This window comes from Dendrobates tinctorius, unplaced genomic scaffold (genome assembly GCF_039654945.1).
Source record: "Dendrobates tinctorius isolate UK_male_01 unplaced genomic scaffold, ASM3965494v1 ptg000184l, whole genome shotgun sequence".
In the NCBI taxonomy this organism is placed as follows: domain Eukaryota; kingdom Metazoa; phylum Chordata; class Amphibia; order Anura; family Dendrobatidae; genus Dendrobates; species Dendrobates tinctorius.
Genome location: NW_027361851.1, coordinates 18,997,428 through 19,003,973, shown reverse-complemented (window position 1 = coordinate 19,003,973; position 6,546 = coordinate 18,997,428). Strand labels below are relative to the sequence as shown.

At 35.6% G+C, this 6,546-nt stretch overlaps 1 non-coding gene across 1 annotated transcript; it reads left to right on the top strand.

Moving 5' to 3' along the window:
• The first annotated feature begins 1,698 nt into the window (after positions 1–1,698).
• TRNAL-UAG (transfer RNA leucine (anticodon UAG)) lies at positions 1,699–1,781 on the top strand. The gene has a single exon. It is a non-coding gene; the product is annotated as a tRNA-Leu (tRNA).
• The last annotated feature ends 4,765 nt before the right edge of the window (positions 1,782–6,546 follow it).

Below are 6,546 nucleotides of genomic sequence, written 5' to 3'. Positions count from 1 at the left end.
TGTGTTCTCTGTCCCTATTAGGGTAGGGAATCAACCTTCTACAGTGCTGTCATGAAATATATCTAGAAACGGATTTGCTGGTAAGTCTACTTTCATAGTTTTCACCTCATACATCAATAGACCATAACGATACTTAATAAACAAAAACTTAACAAGTAGGTAATCATAGTTTAAAAAATGTGAAATGCCCATGTCATTCTGACATGTTTCAGCACATTTTGGGACAAATGGTCTCACTTTTAACAATCAATAAAATATTTTCTCTAAATTTTTGTCTCTTTTTTGCTCCAATTGTTTGCATCTCATAAAAAATAAAACTTGATGTAACATTATGCATGCAAATTGTGTTTTATGTGCGACCATGACCTATTCTAGAAGCACAGGGTCAGAATTATACTGGTGCATGGAGACAAACTGAAAATGTAAAAATTCAATGGCAAAATTGCTGTCTTTTTCTACTCATTCACAAATAGTTAATGAATGTTATTAAATATGTACAGCAAAATGGAAGGCGTTTCAAATAGAAATCATGCTTCAAAAAACAGTCAAATGAAAAATTATAATATATCCCTCCAGGTGTGACACTTGACATTTGCAGAGTGTCAAACCCCCCAGAAAATGTATAGATATGGCAGAAATAGCTCAGTTGGGAGAGCGTTAGACTGAAGATCTAAAGGTCCCTGGTCCAATCCTGGGTTTCGGCAAAATGCTTTTTCTTCACCGTTTACATTTTAAGGAGATATTAAACAAAGCACATGGACTGATCATGATCAAAAGGCCTAAAAATCTTAACTATCTACAGAAAACAAAATGTTAAAAATTTGAGAAACTGTAACTTTTTCCTTTTGAACACATGAATGTTTTTTAGTAATTTTTCCTCTATTTTGTTTTATTTCAGATTGACTTAGCTGTAAGAGGATTAAAAGGTAACCTGATAGCTGAAACAGACAGCACTTATCAGACACTAGCTGAATGATTATAGTCAGCTTGTTTGACTTTGAAACACTGAGACATTACTGAGACAAATGTCCTTAAAAAATATGCTGTGGACAAAGTCAAAAAGGCAAAAAACACAAGCTCCACACAGGTCCGTCATCTTTAATTTGAAATATAGGAGGTTTCTACTTTAATGGTGAGACAAAGCATCTACATATTTGACATTGCTCCAGTGAGTAGAGCCCACTTAAAAATGTATGGGTTGCTTGTCTCTGCAAGCAAAAGCTGGCCACTAAACTGGCATACTTGCAATGCTGGATGGTTCAGAGTGAAAACACCTATAGGCTGACAATAGTAATTGCAGGTGTTGATTAACTCATTGTGCAAATAATTTCTAAAATGTGGTCACTTTGGGAGGTTTTCTGCTGTTTTGGTACTCTGCAAATTTCATCTGCAAGGTATTCCTGCAAAATCTGCATTGCAAAACCCAAATAGGGCTCTTCCTTTCAAAGCCCTGCTGTGTGGCCAAACAGTAGTTTCTGAAGAAATGTGGTGCATCACCGCATTTGTGAGAAATCTAACATTTCTAATATCCAAACAAAATAAATGGAGGTTTAAAAATTAATGCAGACGAAAAGTACGCATATAAAAAATGTTATTTATTGACTTTTTTGGGGTGGTGTGACAAGTTTTTAATCACAAGGAATGGTAACATTTCTGCTGACTAGCATGGAAGGAGTTAAGTTCCAATTGCATATCAAAGTCAAGATGGCAGAGTGGTCTAAGGCGCTGCGTTTAGGTTGCAGTTTCCCCTGGAGGCGTGGGTTCAAATCCCACTTCTGACATCAACATTTAATTTCAAGAAACTTTATCTTCATGTAATGTGGTTTTGAAAAATTTCCTGAGAGTCTTTGGAGTGAATCTGAATTTGTCCTCTCAAAAAAGAACTCTAGGAACATCAAACAGATTTTTGTGCATATGTCTGTTGTTCTTTTGGCACTAGAAAAATCCTTTGGACAGTCAATGAGGAGGGACTATTTCACCTCTTTGTGTTCTCTGTCCCTATTAGGGTAGGGAATCAACCTTCTACAGTGCTGTCATGAAATATATCTAGAAACGGATTTGCTGGTAAGTCTACTTTCATAGTTTTCACCTCATACATCAATAGACCATAACGATACTTAATAAACAAAAACTTAACAAGTAGGTAATCATAGTTTAAAAAATGTGAAATGCCCATGTCATTCTGACATGTTTCAGCACATTTTGGGACAAATGGTCTCACTTTTAACAATCAATAAAATATTTTCTCTAAATTTTTGTCTCTTTTTTGCTCCAATTGTTTGCATCTCATAAAAAATAAAACTTGATGTAACATTATGCATGCAAATTGTGTTTTATGTGCGACCATGACCTATTCTAGAAGCACAGGGTCAGAATTATACTGGTGCATGGAGACAAACTGAAAATGTAAAAATTCAATGGCAAAATTGCTGTCTTTTTCTACTCATTCACAAATAGTTAATGAATGTTATTAAATATGTACAGCAAAATGGAAGGCGTTTCAAACAGAAATCATGCTTCAAAAAACAGTCAAATGAAAAATTATAATATATCCCTCCAGGTGTGACACTTGACATTTGCAGAGTGTCAAACCCCCGAGAAAATGTATAGATATGGCAGAAATAGCTCAGTTGGGAGAGCGTTAGACTGAAGATCTAAAGGTCCCTGGTCCAATCCCGGGTTTCGGCAAAATGCTTTTTCTTCACCGTTTACATTTTAAGGAGATATTAAACAAAGCACATGGACTGATCATGATCAAAAGGCCTAAAAATCTTAACTATCTACAGAAAACAAAATGTTAAAAATTTGAGAAACGGTAACTTTTTCCTTTTGAACACATGAATGTTTTTTAGTAATTTTTCCTCTATTTTGTTTTATTTCAGATTGACTTAGCTGTAAGAGGATTAAAAGGTAACCTGATAGCTGAAACAGACAGCACTTATCAGACACTAGCTGAATGATTATAGTCAGCTTGTTTGACTTTGAAACACTGAGGCATTACTGAGACAAATGTCCTTAAAAAATATGCTGTGGACAAAGTCAAAAAGGCAAAAAACACAAGTTGAACACAGGTCCGTCATCTTTAATTTGAAATATAGGAGGTTTCTACTTTAATGGTGAGACAAAGTATCTACATATTTGACATTGCTCCAGTGAGTAGAGCCCACTTAAAAATGTATGGGTTGCTTGTCTCTGCAAGCAAAAGCTGGGCACTAAACTGGCATACTTGCAATGCTGGATGGTTCAGAGTGAAAACACCTATAGGCTGACAATAGTAATTGCAGGTGTTGATTAACTCATTGTGCAAAATAATTTCTAAAATGTGGTCACTTTGGGAGGTTTTCTGCTGTTTTGGTACTCTGCAAATTTCATCTGCAAGGTATTCCTGCAAAATCTGCATTGCAAAACCCAAATAGGGCTCTTCCTTTCAAAGCCCTGCTGTGTGGCCAAACAGTAGTTTCTGAAGAAATGTGGTGCATCACCGCATTTGTGAGAAATCTAACATTTCTAATATCCAAACAAAATAAATGGAGGTTTAAAAATTAATGCAGACGAAAAGTACGCATATAAAAAATGTTATTTATTGACTTTTTTGGGGTGGTGTGACAAGTTTTTAATCACAAGGAATGGTAACATTTCTGCTGACTAGCATGGAAGGAGTTAAGTTCCAATTGCATATCGAAGCGGTCTAAGGCGAGCGGTCTAATACCGAGCCGTCTAAGGCGCTGCGTTCAGGTCGCAGTCTCCCCTGGAGGCGTGGGTTCAAATCCCACTTCTGACATCAATATTTAATTTCAAGAAACTTTATCTTCATTTATTGATTAGATGAGGTCAAACAAAACTTAGTAATGTGGTTTTGAAAAATTTCCTGAGAGTCTTTGGAGTGAATCTGAATTTGTCCTCTCAAAAAAGAACTCTAGGAACATCAAACAGATTTTTTGTGCATATGTCTGTTGTTCTTTTGGCACTAGAAAAATCCTTTGGACAGTCAATGAGGAGGGACTATTTCACCTCTTTGTGTTCTCTGTCCCTATTAGGGTAGGGAATCAACCTTCTACAGTGCTGTCATGAAATATATCTAGAAACGGATTTGCTGGTAAGTCTACTTTCATAGTTTTCACCTCATACATCAATAGACCATAACGATACTTAATAAACAAAAACTTAACAAGTAGGTAATCATAGTTTAAAAAATGTGAAATGCCCATGTCATTCTGACATGTTTCAGCACATTTTGGGACAAATGGTCTCACTTTTAACATTAACAATCAATAAAATATTTTCTCTAAATTTTTGTCTCTTTTTTGCTCCAATTGTTTGCATCTCATAAAAAATAAAACTTGATGTAACATTATGCATGCAAATTGTGTTTTATGTGCGACCATGACCTATTCTAGAAGCACAGGGTCAGAATTATACTGGTGCATGGAGACAAACTGAAAATGTAAAAATTCAATGGCAAAATTGCTGTCTTTTTCTACTCATTCACAAATAGTTAATGAATGTTATTAAATATGTACAGCAAAATGGAAGGCGTTTCAAATAGAAATCATGCTTCAAAAAACAGTCAAATGAAAAATTATAATATATCCCTCCAGGTGTGACACTTGACATTTGCAGAGTGTCAAACCCCCCAGAAAATGTATAGATAAGGCCGAAATAGCTCACTTGGGAGAGCGTTAGACTGAAGATCTAAAGGTCCCTGGTCCAATCCCGGGTTTCGGCAAAATGCTTTTTCTTCACCGTTTACATTTTAAGGAGATATTAAACAAAGCACATGGACTGATCATGATCAAAAGGCCTAAAAATCTTAACTATCTACAGAAAACAAAATGTTAAAAATTTGAGAAACGGTAACTTTTTCCTTTTGAACACATGAATTTTTTTTAGTAATTTTTCCTCTATTTTGTTTTATTTCATATTGACTTAGCTGTAAGAGGATTAAAAGGTAACCTGATAGCTGAAACAGACAGCACTTATCAGACACTAGCTGAATGATTATAGTCAGCTTGTTTGACTTTGAAACACTGAGGCATTACTGAGACAAATGTCCTTAAAAAATATGCTGTGGACAAAGTCAAAAAGGCAAAAAACACAAGCTCCACACAGGTCCGTCATCTTTAATTTGAAATATAGGAGGTTTCTACTTTAATGGTGAGACAAAGCATCTACATATTTGACATTGCTCCAGTGAGTAGAGCCCACTTAAAAATGTATGGGTTGCTTGTCTCTGCAAGCAAAAGCTGGGCACTAAACTGGCATACTTGCAATGCTGGATGGTTCAGAGTGAAAACACCTATAGGCTGACAATAGTAATTGCAGGTGTTGATTAACTCATTGTGCAAAATAATTTCTAAAATGTGGTCACTTTGGGAGGTTTTCTGCTGTTTTGGTACTCTGCAAATTTCATCTGCAAGGTATTCCTGCAAAATCTGCATTGCAAAACCCAAATAGGGCTCTTCCTTTCAAAGCCCTGCTGTGTGGCCAAACAGTAGTTTCTGAAGAAATGTGGTGCATCACCGCATTTGTGAGAAATCTAACATTTCTAATATCCAAACAAAATAAATGGAGGTTTAAAAATTAATGCAGACGAAAAGTACGCATATAAAAAATGTTATTTATTGACTTTTTTGGGGTGGTGTGACAAGTTTTTAATCACAAGGAATGGTAACATTTCTGCTGTCTAGCATGGAAGGAGTTAAGTTCCAATTGCATATCAAAGCGGTCTAAGGCGAGCGGTCTAATACCGAGCGGTCTAAGGTGCTGCGTTCAGGTCGCAGTCTCCCCTCGAGGCGTGGGTTCAAATCCCACTTCTGACATTTAATTTCAAGAAACTTTATCTTCATTTATTGATTAGATGAGGTCAAACAAAACTTAGTAATGTGGTTTTGAAAAATTTCCTGAGAGTCTTTGGAGTGAATCTGAATTTGTCCTCTCAAAAAAGAACTCTAGGAACATCAAACAGATTTTTTGTGCGTATGTCTGTTGTTCTTTTGGCACTAGAAAAATCCTTTGGACAGTCAATGAGGAGGGACTATTTCACCTCTTTGTGTTCTCTGTCCCTATTAGGGTAGGGAATCAACCTTCTACAGTGCTGTCATGAAATATATCTAGAAACGGATTTGCTGGTAAGTCTACTTTCATAGTTTTCACCTCATACATCAATAGACCATAACGATACTTAATAAACAAAAACTTAACAAGTAGGTAATCATAGTTTAAAAAATGTGAAATGCCCATGTCATTCTGACATGTTTCAGCACATTTTGGGACAAATGGTCTCACTTTTAACAATCAATAAAATATTTTCTCTAAATTTTTGTCTCTTTTTTGCTCCAATTGTTTGCATCTCATAAAAAATAAAACTTGATGTAACATTATGCATGCAAATTGTGTTTTATGTGCGACCATGACCTATTCTAGAAGCACAGGGTCAGAATTATACTGGTGCATGGAGACAAACTGAAAATGTAAAAATTCAATGGCAAAATTGCTGTCTTTTTCTACTCATTCACAAATAGTTAATGAATGTTATTAAATATGTAC